Source organism: Sapajus apella, unplaced genomic scaffold (genome assembly GCF_009761245.1).
Source record: "Sapajus apella isolate SASKATOON/1434 unplaced genomic scaffold, GSC_monkey_1.0 scaffold28, whole genome shotgun sequence".
In the NCBI taxonomy this organism is placed as follows: domain Eukaryota; kingdom Metazoa; phylum Chordata; class Mammalia; order Primates; family Cebidae; genus Sapajus; species Sapajus apella.
Genome location: NW_022436968.1, coordinates 13,972,136 through 13,988,373, shown reverse-complemented (window position 1 = coordinate 13,988,373; position 16,238 = coordinate 13,972,136).

Sequence of the window (16,238 nt, the reverse complement as noted above, 5' to 3'; positions counted from 1 at the left end):
AGTTAGAAATCACATTGGATTCCAGGGCAAGAGTGCTGAATAGGAACAGCTCTGGTCTGCAGCTCCCAGTGAGACCAATGCAGAAGGCAGGTGATTTTTGCATCTCCAACTGAGGTACACAGATCATCTCACTGGGACTGGCTAGACAGTGGGTGCAGCCCACAGAGGGAAAGCAGAAGCAGAGTGGGGAGTCACCTCACCCAGGAAGTGCAAAGGGTTGGGGAACTCCTTCCCCAAGTCAAGGGAAGCCATGAGGGACTGTGCCATGAGGAATGGAGCTATCCAGCCCAGATACTATGTTTTTTCCATGGTCTTCGCAACCCACAGACCAGGAGATTCCCTCAGGTGCCTACATCACAAGGACCCTGGGTTTCAAGCACAAAACTGCCTGGCTGTATAGGCAGACACCAAGCTGGCTGAAGGAGTTTTTTTTTGTACCCCAGTGGCACCTGGAATGCAAGCGAGACCGAACCATTCACTCCCCTGGAAAGGGGGCTGAAGCCAGGGAGCCAAGTAGTCTTGCTCAGTGGATCTGAACCCCATGGCCCAGCAAGCTAAGATCCACTGGCTTGAAATTCTTGCTGATGGCACAGCAGTCTTAAGTCTACCTGGGACACTCAAGCTTAGTGGAGGGAGGGTCATCCACCATTACTGAGGCTTTAGTAGGTGGTTTTTCCTTCACAGTGTAAAAAAAGCCACCTGGAAGTTCAGACTGGGTGGAGCCCAATGCAGTGCCACAAAGCTACTGTAACCAGACTGCCTTTCTAGATTCCTCCTCTCTGGGCAGGGCATCTCTGAAAGAAAGGCAGCAGCGCCAATCAGGGGCCTTTAGATAAAACTCCCATCTCCTTGAGACAGAGCACCTGGGGGAATGGGCAACTGTGGGTTCAGCTTCAGTAGACTTAAACGTTCCTGCCTGCTGGCTCTGAAGAGAGCAGCAGATCTCCCAGCACAGCACTCAAGCTCTGTAAAGAGACAGACTGCCTCCTCCAGTGGATCCCTGGCCCCGTGCCTCCTGACTGGGAGACACATCCCAACAGAGGTCGACAGACACCTTATACAGGAGAGCTCTGGCTGGCATCTGGTGACTGCCCCTCTGGAAGGAGCAGGCAGCCATCTTTGCTATTCTCCAGTCTCCACTGGTGAAACCTAGGCAAACAGGGGCTGGGTGGATCCCCAGAAAACTCCAGCAGACCTTCAGAAGAGGGGCCAGACTATTAGAAGGAAAACTAACAGAAAGAAATAGCATCAACCTCAACAAAAAGAATGACCACACAAAAACTCCATCTGAGGGTCACCAACAGCAAAGACCAAAGGTAAATAAATCCATGAAGATGAGGATAAACCAGGGCAGAAAGGCTGAAAATTCCAAAAACCAGAATGCCTCTTCTCCTCCCAAGAATCATAACTTTTCACCACTGAAGGAAAAAAAACTGGACAGAGAATGAGTTTGATGAAATAACAGAAGTAGGCTTTGGAAGGTGGGTAATAACAAACACCTCTGAGCTAAAGGAACATGTTCTAACCCAATGCAAAAAAGCTGAGAACCTTGAAACAAGGTTAGAGGAATTGCTAACTAGAATAACCAATTTAGAGAAGAACACAAATGAACTGATGGAGCTGAAAACACAGCATGAGAACTTCATGAAGCATACACAAGTATCAATGGTTGAATTAATCAAGTGGAAGAAAGGATATCAGAGACTGAAAATCAACTTAATAAAGTGTGAAGACAAGAATAGAGAAAAAATGAAAAGGAATGAACAAAGCCTCCAATAAATATGGGACTATGTGAAAAAAACAAACCTAAGTTTGATTGGTGTACTGCAAGTGGCAGGGAGAATGGAGCCAAGTTGGAAAACACACTTCAGAATGTTATCCAGGAGAACTTCCCCAACCTAGCAAGACAGGCCAACATTCAAATTCAGGAAATACAGAGAACACCACAAAGATACTCCTCGAGAGGAGCAACCCAAAGACACATAATCCTCAGATCACCAAGGTTGAAATGAAGGAAAATATGTTAAGAACAGCCAGAGAGAAAGGTTGAGTTACCCACAAAGGGAAGCCCATCAGACTAAAAGCAGATCTCTCTGCCGAAACTCTACAAGCCATAAGAGAGTGGGGACCAATATTCAACATTCTTAAAGAATAGAATTTTCAACCCAGAATTTCATATCCAGCAAAACTAAGCTTCATAAGTGAAGGAGAAATAAAATGCTTTACAGACAAGCAAATGGTGAGGGATTTTTTCACCACAAGGCCTGCCTTACGAGAGCTCCTGAAGGAAGCACTAAATATGGAAAGGAAAAACTGGTACCAGCCACTGTAAAAGCATACCAAATTGTAAAGGCCATCAGCACTATGAAGAAACTGCATCAAATAATGGGCAAAATAACCAGCTAGCATTATAATGACAGGATCAAATTCACATGTAACAATATTAACCTTAAATGTAAATGGCTAAATGCACCAATTAAAAAGCAAAGCCTGGCAAATTGGATAAAGAGTCAAGACCCATTGGTGTGCTGTATTTAGGGACCCATTCACACGCAAAGACACTCATAGGTTCAAAATAAAGGGATGGAGGAATATTTACCAAAGGGGGGGAAAAAAGCAGGGGTTGCAATCATAATCTCTCATAAAACGGACTTTAAACCAACAAAGTGAAAAGAAGACAAAGTAAGGCATTATATAATGGTAAAGGGATCAGTGGAACAAGAAGAGCTAACTATCCTAAATATATATTTACCCAATACAAGAGCACCCAGATTCATAAAGCAAGTTTTTAGAGACCTACAGACTTAGACTCCCACACAATAATAGGCTACTCTACTATCTGAGGGTTACCTGATGACTCATGTCACCTTCTTCTAGGCTTTTTTTCTATCTTCTGGCTTCTCTCCTTCTTTGACCTTTTCTCTGACCTTTACTCATTTTTGTGTCTTTTATCCAGAGGCAGAAAAAACAAGCACACACACCAGAAATTCCTCCCTTCTTCTCCTGACAGCTTCCCCTTTCTCTGATGTCTTGTTTACTGCTGACATCCAGGCTCTGCTCCAAGTTGGGAAGGAGTAACCAGTCAAGGTATTTCCAAATAAAGACAGTTCTCTTCCTAACAGAAATTCTGGTTCTGGCTATTAAAATCTTAATAAAAATTTAGTATCATTACACATACCACGACAAATGACAAATGTAACAAGTAAGTATAATCCTCTTTTGTTCCTGAGATCTCTGCCTCACTAACTTGAACACTCCATCTATGTTTTCTTTCAAAATGGCATTGTATTATTTTTGGGTGATCAGTGTTCTTTCTTTGCCCTCTCCCTTCTCTCCCCTTTTCCCCCCATCTCTCCCCTGTGACAATGAGAGGGATATTAAACTCTTCCTGTCAGGAAGAGTCACTTAAGATCTGGTATACTTTAAACTGCTCCTTGGAAGCAACTAATATTCATTACTTTTTAATAACTTCTTGCCCACCTTAATATGGGTTTTACATTCATATACATCATCTTATTTAATTATTTCCATAGCCATATGAGAGAGGTATAATTATGCCCCCTCCTTATTTTTTTGAGATAGAATCATGCTGTCACCCAGGCTGGAGTTCAATGGTACCATCTTGGCTCACTGCAACCTCCACCTCCTGGATTCAAGAGATTCTCCTGTCCCAGTCTCCTGAGTAGCTGGGATTACAGGTGTGCACCGCCACACCCGGCTAAATTTTTGTATTTTTAGTAGAGATGGGGTTTCACCACATTGGTCAGGCTAGTCTCGAACTCCTGACCTTGTGATCCACCCACTCACCCTCCCAAAGTGCCGGGATTACAGGGGTGAGCCACCACCCCAGGCCCCCATTTTTATAAATGTGGTAACACAAGATTACAGAAATAACCTGTTCAAGACAATATGGCAAATTCAAGACAGAGTAGGGGTTTGAAACCAACTCTGTCCTCAGGGATTTGAAACAAGTTTGTCTAATTTTGAAAAACTTTCTATTATTTTGGCATCTCTCCAAATTTTTTTTAAATATTTGACTCGACTGAAAGAATTGCTGTACTAATGTAAAATAGCTACCAGTATGTCATCTCTCAAATTACTATTAAAACAAATCTTTCCACAAATGTGCCTCATATTATGAGCCTTATTATGCATTTTCCTGTACTCCAATCACAGAAAACATCTAACCAGTTGACCTTTCCATTCTTGACTTTAGAGAATATTCCATATTTCTTAGTGAGACTCATTCCTCCCAGCCTTCAAGTCCATTTTCTGTATGTCCTTAAACACTACTGTATTAGAGTTCTCCAGAGAAACAGTAGCAATAGGGTGTGTGTGTACAGAAAGAGATTTATTTTGAGATATTGACTTACATGTTATGGCTGGCAAGTTCAAAATCTGCAGGGTTTACTGGCAGACTGGAGACTCAGAGAAGAGTTACTATCTGAGTTTGAAGACACCCTGGAGGCAGAATTCCCTCTTCACTGGGGAACCTCTCTTAAGGCCCTCAACTGAGTGGATGAGTTTATCTATATTAGGTAGGGCAATCTTCTTTACTAAAAGTCTACTGATTCAAATGTTAATTCTATCCAAAGAATACCTTCACTGAAACATCTAGAATAGTGTTTGAACCAAATTTCTGGGTATCATTACCTAGCCAAAATGACAGACAGAATTAACCATCATAACTACTTACCCCTAAGCTGCTGTTTTTCTTAGATGTACATCTTTGTGTGCAGAGAAAAATGTCTGGAAGAATACACACTAGAATTTTTACAACTAGAGAGAATGTATTGCCTCACACTACAAGAAGAGGGAGAAACTTAATGTTTGGGGAAGGACCATTTTGTATTGCTTACATTTTTTGAGTGCATTGTTATTTTCAAATTAATTTTTAACAAAAATAACACATCATAAAGTAAAATAGTACTACGAAGATTGTGGGGAAGGTCACAGGCCTCTTTTCTACCCCTGCCCATGCTCTGATTCACATTCCCCACAGGCATTCACTTTCAACTCTTTCAGGTATTTTTTTCCGGTTTTCAGCTCTACGTTTTGAATAACACATTTGTACTGCTATTTCTTGGCTTCCTCATTTCAGACATTATTGACAAGAAATTCTACCATGGAAGGTAGGTATTTATGCTAACCCCTTACTCAACCCAATATACTCTCCCACTTTCTCTCACTCCATTCACCTCAAATCATGTCACATTTGGGTCAAATATATATTGAATATTACATTAATATGCCAGTGTGAATACAGCAATGTGGTACACTGTTGCTTCCATAGCAAAGCAACACTGTATAGTGTAGTATAGCTACATTTTCTTTCTTACACAAGTTTATCTCCCTGAAAATCACCTCATTTTATTTTGCTTGCTTGTCTTTCTATGTTATTGATGACTTATTTCTTTTTTTTTTTTTTTTTTTTTTTTTTTGAGACGGAGTTTCGCTCTTGTTACCCAGGCTGGAGTGCAATGGCGCGATCTCGGCTCACCGCAACCTCCGCCTCCTGGGTTCAGGCAATTCTCCTGCCTCAGCCTCCTGAGTAGCTGGGATTACAGGCACGCGCCACCATGCCCAGCTAATTTTTTGTAGTTTTAGTAGAGATGGGGTTTCACCGTGTTGACCAGGATGGTCTCGATCTCTTGACCTCGTGATCCGCCCGCCTCAGCCTCCCAAAGTGCTGGGATTACAGGCTTGAGCCACCGCGCCCGGCCGATGACTTATTTCTAAACATCCGCTAGCTCTCTAAACGTCCTCTTAAATAAGAGTTGGACACATAGCTAATTTATCAGTTTCTTCCTGAAACAAATGATAATAGAAATACAACATAGCAAAACCTATGGGGTATAGCAAAAGCAATACTAAGAAGGAAGTTTATAGCTATGAGTACCTTTTTAAAAAAAAAAAAAAAAAAAAAAAAACTTCAAATGAAGAATGTAATGATGCATCTTAACTGGAAAAGCAAGAGCAAACCAAATCTAAAATTAGTAGAAAAAAATAAGGTTAAGAGCAGAAATAAATAAAACTGAACTGAAAAAAGAATGCAAAAGATCAATGACACCAAAAGTTGTTTTTTGAAAAGTTAAAAAAATATTGGCAAACCTTTAGCCAATATTATGGCTAAGAAAAAAAGGGAGAGGATCCAAATACACAAAATTAGAAATGAAAAAGAAGACATTACTGTATTGTCTTTTAGGTTAACTGGCTGCACTATTGGCCATACCCTGAGTCAAGCCATGGCGACCCTCATGACCAGCACATAAACCTCTGAATGGCCTCTCGGAACCAGAAAGACTGAAGTAACTGGAAAACCACAAAAGGAGAAGAAATGATCAACCTCTGCAGTGCCTAATTAACTTTGAGACATTCTCTATAGTTCCTTATTCCCGCCTCAATTGATAAGGCCATTGGACTTTGTAACCAACCTTGGTCAACCTTGTGACTCCAGACCCTATGACCCCTCCCAGCTTGAACTTCTGTAACTTTTCACTTCCTACACCAAACCTAAAAAACCGGCTCCCATCCCACCTCCCTCCACTGACTCTCTTTTTGAACTCAGCCTGCCCGCACCTGGGTGAATAAACAGCCATGTTGCTGACACAAAGCCTGTTTAGGCAGGGCGTGGCGGGGGTCTCTTCATTCAGAGCATGCATTTTAACATTTGGTGTGGAAACCTGGGACAGGGGTACTTCTTTGGGAAGACCAGCCCTCTGTTCCAACTCCCCCTCTGGAAAGAAACCCACCTGAGACCTTAACACATCAGATCAGCCCAGCAGCTCACGCTTAGCATGCCAAACAGCTCTCGCCACCTTCAGATTGGGTAAACAGTCTCTCTCTCTCTCTTTTCCCTTAAATCCCAAGGAGACAAGTCTCCCCCTCTCTGTTTCTTCCTTTAAATCCCCCTCCTTCTAAATAGAGAAGAAAAGGAGACAAGTCTCTCCTTTCTCTCTTTTCCTTTAGATAAAAAGAGACAAGTCTCTTCCTTTCTCTCTTTTCCTTTAAACCCTTCTCCTTGTAGGTAGAGAAAAGAAGACAAGTCTTTTCCTTTCTCTCTTTTCCTTTAAATCTTTCTCCTTCTAGCAGAGACAAAGGAGACATTCTTTGTGTAGAGACAGAGGAGACAAGTCTCTCCCTCCCACTCACAAACTCTGACATAGGTCACAGGCTGAGGAAGACAGTCTTCCCTTGATGTTTGGTCAATCGTGGGGATGCCTGCCTTAATCACAGATGTTACAGCCCAGGACTCAGTCAGGGATGCCTACTGAAAACCCTGGTAGCTGCTCACTCCTTATCCTCATCTCTGCTCCTTTCCTTAAACTTATCTCCTTCACTATGGGCAATATTCCACCCTCTATTCCTCTGTCTTCACCTCTAGCTTGTATCCTAGAAAACCTAAAATCTCTTCAACTGTCACACGATCTGAAACCTAAACATCTCATTTTCTGGACAAATTAGACAATGGCTCCAAATGGCCAGAAAATGGCACTTTAAATTTTTCTATTCTGCAAGACCTAAACAATTTTTGTCAATGAATGGGCAAATGGTCTGAGGTGCCTGATGTCCAGGCATTTTTTTACACTCCAATCCCTCCCTAATCTCTGCTCTCAAGGCAACCCATCCCAAATTTTCCTTCTCTACCTTTCATTCACCCCTCCTGCCCCTGCCAGTGACTTGGAATCCTCCTTGACCATCAACCCTTCCAGGCCCTAATCCGGGCCCTAACCCAACCCCCGCCCAGGGCCTCCCTCCTCTTCCTCTGCCCACAACCCACCTCCTTATGCCCCTCCTGTAACCTCCCCACCTCATACCCACTCCAGCTTACAGTTTAGTCCCACGGCTAACTCCTCTGCCCCTGCCCAACAATTCCCCCTTCGAGAGGTGGCTGGAGCCAAAGGCATAGTTAGGGTGCACTTTCTTTCTCTTTACCTGACCTTTCCCAAATTGGCCACCAGTTAGGATCCTTTTCATCAGCTCCTACTTAATATATACAAGAGTTCCAATACCTAACCCAGTCCTATAATCTCACCTGGAGTGACTTAAATGTCATCCTTCTACTCTCACCCCAGAAAATGCTTAATATGCATTTTATCACCCAATCAGCCCCTGAAATGAAAAAAGCTACAGAAATTAGAATCAGGCCCTCAAACCCCAAAACAGGAATTAATCAACCTCACCTTCAAGCTGTTCGATAATAGGGAAGAAGCTGCCCAGTGGCAGCACATCTCAGAACTACAGATGCTTGCCTCTGCCATAAGACAAACACTTACAGAGACTTCAAAGCACCCAGACTGCAGCATCCAGCTACCCCTCCAGGCCTTGCTTCAAGTGTCGGAAACCTGGCCACTGAGCAAGGAATGCCGGCAGCTGGGGAGTCCTCTTAAGCCCTGCCCCATCTGGGGGGGGTCCCCACTGAAAGTCGGACTGTCTGACCCATGTTGCTTCTTCTCAGCTTGGTGGCTGAAGACTAATGCTGCCTGAACACTTTGGAGGCCCATCGTGGATGTCAAGGACCATCATGGATGTCAAGCTTTGGGTAAGTCTGATGGTGGAGGGTAAGTCCCTCCCCTTCTTAATCAACAGGGGCGCACCCACTCCACGCTGCCTTCTTTTCAAGGACCTGACATGGATGTCAGGACCATCATGGATGTCAAGCTTTGGGTAAGTCTGATGGTGGAGGGTAAGTCCATCCCCTTCTTAATCAACAGGGGACCACCCACTCCACACTGCCTTCTTTTCAAGGACCTGTCTCCTTGGCCTCAGTCACATTGTTCCTTGTTGGCATTTTGAAATGTTACTGATCTTTGTATGGTGATTTTGTATGCTACAACTTTACTGAATTTATTTATGAGTTCTAATAGTTTTCCTGTGGAGTCTTTAGGTTTTTCCAAATATATCATATCATATACCATATCATTGCCAAACAAGGATAATTTGACTTCTTCATTTCAAATTTGGATGTCCTTTATATCTTTCTCTTGTCTGATTGCTCTAGCTAGGACTTCCAGTGGCTTGTTGAACAACAATGCTGACAGTGGACATCTTTGTCATGTTTCAGGTCTTAGAGGAAAAGGCTTTCAATTTTTCCCCATTCAGCATGATACAGGCTGTGGGTCTGTCACATATAGCTTTTATTATGTTTGGAGGTATGTACCTTCTATACCTAGTTTTTTGCGGGTTTTTACCATGAAGGAATATTGAATTTTCTCAAAGGCTTTTTCAACATTGATAGAAATAATTATATGGTTTTTGTCCTTCATTCTGTTGATATGATGTATCACATTGACTAATTTGCATATGTTGAACTATCCTTGTATCCCAAGGATAAATCCCACTTGGTCATGATGAATGATCTTTCTAATGTATTGTTGAATTTCGTTTGCTAGTATTTTGTTGAGGATTTTTGGATCAATAGTCATTAGAGATATTGGCCTGTAGTATTTTTTTTTTTTCACAATCTTTTTCTGGTTTTGGAATCAGGATAATACTGGCCTCATAGAATGAATTTGAAAGTATCCCCTCCTCCTCTATTTTTCAAAATTGTTTTTCTTTCCTTTCTTTAATTTAATTAATTATTAATTAATTAATTAATTTTACAGAGTCTTACTATGTTCCCACAGGCTGGAGTGTAGTGGCACAATCTCTCATCTCACTGCAGCCTCCACCTCCCAGGTTCAAGTGATTCTCAGGCTTCAGCCTCCTGAGTAGTTGGGATTAGAGGTGTGTGTCATCATGCCCAGCTATTTTTGTTGTTGTTGCATTTTTAGTAGATACAGGATTTTACCATGTTGGCCAGGCTGCTGTCAGACTCCTGACCTCAGGTGATCCACCTGCCTCAGCCTCCCAAAGCGCTGGGATTATAGGCATGAGCCACAGCACCCAGCCTCAGAATAGTTTGAGTAGAATTGGTATTAATTCTTCTTTAAATGTTTGGTGTAATTCAACAGTGAAGCTATCAGTTCCTGGGCTTTTCTTTAGTGGGAGACTTTTTGTCACAGCTTCAATCTCATTATTTCTTATTGGTCTGTTAAGGTTTTGGATTTCTTCCCAGTTCAATATCGGTAGATTGTATGTTTCTAGGAATTTATCAATTTCTTGTAGATTTTCCAATTTATTGGCATATAGTTGCTCATAGTAGCTACTAATGATCCTTTGAATTTTTGCAGTATCAGAGACGATCTCAGGGCAAGGGGTGATATTGTGGGATTGTTAGAAGGAGCATTTGTCGTATTGACTGATTGGTTATTGCTTGTACATGATTTTGTAGGAATAGAGAGATTAATAGGAAAACACAGGGTCCAAATAAGAGAAAGATAGGTACCAAGAGAAGTGGGGCATTTGTATGGAGATGCCTGAAAATTTGGAAGTGACTTTGGAACTGGGTAACAGGCATAGGTTGGAACAGTTTGAAGGGCTCAGAAGGGACAGGAAGATAAGGGGAAGTTTGGAACTTTCTAGGGACTTGCTGAATTGTTGTGACCAAAATGCTGATAGTGATAGGGACAATGAAGTCCAGCCTGAGGTGGTCTCAGATGGAGATGAGAAACTTATTGGGAACTGGAGTAAAGGTGACTCTTGCTATGCTTTAGCAAAGAGACTGGTGGCATTTATCCCTGCTCTAGCGATCTGTGGAACTTTTAACTTGAGAGAGATGATTTAAGGTATCTGGTGGAAGAAATTTCTAAGCAGAAAAATGTTCAAAAAGTGACCTCACTTTTTCTAAAAGTGTACACTCATATGCATGAAAAAAGAGATGGTCTGAAATTGGAACTTATGTTTAAAAGGGAGGCAGAGCATAAAAGTCTGAAAAATTTGCAGCCTGATCATGTGGTAGAAAAGTAACACACATTTTCTGAGGGAGAAATTCAAGCCAGTTGCAGAAACTTGCATAAGTAACAAGGAGCTGAATGTTAATAGCTGAGACAGTGGGGAATAGTCTCCAGGACATGACAGAGATCTTCACAGCAGCCCCTCCCATCACAGGCCCAGAGGCCTAGGAGGGAAAAATGGTTTAGCGGGCTGGGCCTGGGGACCCACTGCTGCTCTGTGCAGCTTTGGGACTTGGTCCCTGGCATCACAGTAGCTCCAGCTTGAGCCACGACTTACAGGAGCCAGGGTACAGCTCAGATCATTGATTCAGATGGTGCCAGCCCAAGCCTTGGTGGCTTCCATGTGGTGTTGGGCCTGAAGGTATGCAGAGGTAAAGAGTTGAGGCTTGGCAGCCTCTGCCTAGATTTCAGAGGACATATGGAAATTTCTGGATGTCCAGGCAGAAGTCTGCTATAGGGGCAGAACCCTCATGAAGAGCCTCTATTAGGGCAGGGCAGAGAGGAAATGTGGAATTGAACCCCTCAAACAGAGTTCCCACTGAGCCACTGCTTAGTGGGGCTGTGAGAAGAGGGCTGCCATCCTCCAACCCAGAATGGTAGATTCACTGACAACTTGCCTCATGCACCTGGGAAGCTGTGAGCACTCATTGCCAGCACATGAGAGCAGTCACAGGGGCTGTTCCCTGCAAAGCCACAGGGACAGAGCTGTCCAAAGTTGTAGGATCCCACCCCTTACATCAGTGTGCCCTGGATAAGAGACATGGAGTCAAAGGTGATTTTGGAGCTTTAAGATTTAATGGCTGCCCTGTTGGGCTTCAGATTTGTGTGGGGCCTGTAGCCCCTTTGTTTTAGCCAATCTCTCCCTTTTGGTATGGGGACATCTACTCAATGCCTGTACCCCCATTGTATGTTGGAAGTAACTAACTTGGTTTTTATTTTATAGGCTCATAGGCAGAAAGGACTTGCCTTGTCTCAGAAGAGACTTTGACTTAGAGTTTTGAGTTAATACTGGAATGAGTTAAGACTTTGGAGGACTGTTGGGGAGGCATGATTGTATTTTGCAATGTGAGGACATGAGATTTGGGAGGGACCAGAGGCATAATAATATGGTTTGGCTCTGTGTCCCCACACAAATTGTATGTCAAATTGTATGTCAAATTGTAATCCCCACATGTGAGGGGAGGGCCCTGGTGGGAGATGATTAGATCATGGGGGTGAATTTCCGCCTTGCTCTTCTTGTGATAGTAAGTTCTCACAAGATCTAATGATTTAAAAGTGTGTCACTTCCCCCTTCACTCTCTCTCTCTCCTGCCTCACTGTGGTAATACATGCTTGTTTCCCTTTTACCTTCTTCCATGACTGTAAGTTTCCTGAGGCCTCCCAGCCATGTGGCACTGTGAGTCAATTAAACTTTTTTTTTCATAAATTAGAATCTTAGGTAGTTCTTTATAACAGTGTGATAATGAACTGATACAAATAATTTCTTCCTTGTTTATCTGCTTCAGCTTTATAGAACTCTTATTAATGGATATTCAAATGCCTGATTTGATTCTCTTATTTTGTTATTTTGTCTCCGATACTTTTCATGCTTTTTCTCTGTGTGTGGTTATGATTTTCTTTCTAAGATACATCTTCAGAATTACCTCCCACCTATTATTGAATCTTTTATTTCTGTTTTTTTATTTTTATTTTTTTATTTTCAGGAGCTCTTTCTTATTCTCTGAATGTTTTCTTTTCTGATGTTTTACTCTTCCTGAATATAATCACAATCTTTCTCTCTCTCTCTCAATCTCTCCTAAACTTCTCTTCCCCTTACTGCATTGCTCCTGATTCTTGCAAATTTTTTTCTTCTTGCTTGTTTGCTTTGATTTTCCTCTTTCACATCAGAAAATGTCCTTATATGCCAGCTGATTCATGGCTGTTGATTCATATTTCAGAGTTAGTCACTACAATGCTGCTTGGAAGTTCTGTGTGCGCATGGCTGTGCTTATTGAGTATGCAGGATTCACCTTAAGATTATAAGAATTTTCAGAGATAAAAACAGCCAGAGGCCAGTGTGTGTGTGTGTATGTGTGTGTGTGTGTGTGTGTGTGTATGTGTGTGTGTGTGTGTGTATTTTTTTTGAGACAGAGTTTTGCTGTGTCACCAGGCTGGAGTGCAGAAGCGCAATTTCAGCTCACTGCAACATCCACCTCCTGGGTTCAAGCGATTCTTCCACCTCAGCCTCTCAAGTAGCCGGGATTACAGGTGCACACCACTACACCCAGCCAATATTTGTTTTTTAGTAGAGATGGGATTTCACCATGTTGGTCAGGATGATCTTGATCTCCTGACCTTGTGATCCGCCTACCTCAGTCTCCCAAAGTGTTGGGATTGCAGGCATGAGCCACTGCACCCAGAGGCCAGTATATTTAGATCTTTTATTTTAGGCTTAGCTTAGTAACCAAAGAAATATTCCTGTTTTCAGCCTGGGAATAGAATCTTGTTTGCCAAAAGCTGGGAGCAGAGTAGAGGATAGGGAGGGAGGTGACTGGAATGTTACTGTTGGTATTCAGATTCTTACATAATATCCTTACTTTCCTTAGATGTCTCACCTTTTCCTCAGCTATGTCTGTTGTCCCTCAGGCACCCAAAATATGAGAAATAGTGGCAGGCTGTACAGGGTTGGGGTAGGAGTCTAAGTGTCTGATTGCCAGTTAGACAAACTTAACTTTCATCTCATGCTCCAGTTTTCAGGAGCCCATGACCGTGCCATTCTCCTCCTGTTCAGTGTATCAGTGCTTCCAGTTCTGGAGCCTTTTCGTAGGCAAAATATAGATTAATAAAATAGAATTTAATGATCAAGTCTTCTAAATTATGTTTGACAGTTGATGCAAAAATTATATAACAGATTATAGCCCAGTTATGTAACAGGTTATGGCCCAGTTATTTCTCAGAATTCCCCTCAAGTTTCTTTTGTCTATTATTTCCTCCATATATTAGTTTGGTTTCACACTGCTGATAAAGACATACCCAAGACTGGGAAGAAAAAAAGGTTTAACGGATTTACAGTTCTACATGGCTGGGGAGTCCTCACAATCATGGCAGAAGGTAAGGAGAACCAAGTCACATCTCACATAGATGGTGGCAAGCAAATAGAGAGAGCTTGTGCAGGGAAATCCACATTTTCAAAATAATCAGATCTCATGAGACTTATTCACTATCATGAAAACAGCAGGGGAAAGACGTGGCCAACAATTATCTCCCACCGGGTCCCTCCCGTAACGTGAGAATTTTGGGAGCTACAAAATGAGATTTGGGTGGGACACAGAGCCAAACCATATCACTCAACTTAGAATTAGGCTATACACAGCAAGAAAACTGTAGAAGTGATGCTGTGTTCTTTTTGATGAATTCTGCCAAATGCTATATAAGTTCAGTTTGTTTCATTATTGATGATATTAACTTTGATCACAAAATTAAGGTGGAATTGCTATCTTCTTCCACTCTAGAGGTATACTTCATTTTTTACTTTGTAATTAATATTTTCTAGGGAGATATTTTGGGATATATACATATATAGCTATATATATATATTTTTCCCTAGAAAATATTAATTACAAAGTAAAGTTATGGTTGTAAATGTATGTGAAGGAAATATTTGAGACAAGTATAAACAAGACAGTAAAAGGAAGTAAAGGTAGATAAGGTTTCTACAGCTTACTAGAACTGGTAACAGGTTAACACCAGTAGACTTAGATAAATTCTGTTTATATTATATTGTGTAATACTTAAAGCAACCCCTAAAATGGTATACAAAGAGATGTAATAAAAATTTTTACAGATGAATCAAAATGTAATTCTAAAAAAATTTTCTAATTCACTGGAAGCCAAGAAAAGAAAACAGAGAAATGAAAAGCAGAACAAAAATAAACCCCAAAAACAAAATGACAGACTTATACCTTAACATATTAATAATTACATTAAATATAAATGTTCTAAGAACACCAGTCAAAAGAGAAAGATTGGCAGAGTGAATTAAAAACATGACCCAACTATTTACCGCCTACGAGAAACCCACTTAAAATGCATTGACATAAGCAAGATGAAAGAAAAAGAATGGAAATATATATATTATGCTAACATTAATCTAAGGTAAGCAGGAGTAGCTATATTAATTAACTTAAGGCAAAGCAAATTACCAGAGACAGAGAAAAACATTGTATTATGATAAAAGTGTCAATTCCCCACCAAGACATCATAATCCTAAATGTATATGCACCAAAAAATGGAGATGCAAAATATGAAAAGCAAAAGCTGATAGAACTGAAAGGAGAAATGGGTAAATTCACAATTAAAGTTGAGGACTTTAAATCCCTTGTTACCAATTGATGTAACTAGACAAAAGATTATTAAAAATATAGAAGAACTCAACAACAGTATCAACAAACAGGATCTAATTAACTGTTAAAGAAAACTTCATCCAATAACATCATATTACTTTTCAGTTGTCCACAGAACATATGATACAAAACATGTAAGATAAACCATACTTTAACAAATTTTAAAGAATGAAATCATACAGCATGTGTTCTCTGCACACAATGCTATCAAACTAGAAACAACAAAGAGATAACAAGAACATCTCCAAATACTCTAAAACTAATATTACACTTACAAATAATTCATGAGTCAAAGAGTAAGTCTTAGAAGAAATGTTTTCAAATACGTTTAACTGAATGGAAATAAACATATAACTTATTGAAACTTTTTCAATACAGCTAAAATAATGCTTAAAAAATTTGTAGCACAAAATTTCAAATCAATAATTTAAGCTCCCAACTAAAGAAACTAGAAAAAGAAGACTGAAATAAACCCAGAGCAAGCAGAAGGAAGGAAATAATAAAGTTAAGAGCAGAAAACAATAACATTGAAAGCAGAAAGCAATAAAGTAAATAATAATTAAAAAAACTGGTTCATTGAAAAGCTCAATATTTATAAACCTCTTTTTTCATTTTTTATTAATTTTCATTCTCATGCCTTGATATCCAGTAGTGACAAACTTCTAATAAGACTGACAAAGAGAAAAAAAGAGGAGACAAATTGTTCATATCAGGGATGGAACAAGAAATATCACTGTAAATGTCAAAAGAACAGTAAGATAACGCTATCAACAATACCACTTACATGAATTTGGTAACTTAGATAAAATCAACAAATTCCTCCCAAAAATCCATGAACTATCACAACTCACTTGTTGTGAAGTAAATGATTTGAATAGCCCTATGTCTATTACAAAAATTAATTTATTATTAAAATACTCCTAAAAAGAAATCTTCAAGCCTCGATAATTTTATGTACAAAAAATTCTACCAAGCATTTAAAGATTTAACACCAATTCTACAATGTCTTCCAGAAAAGAGG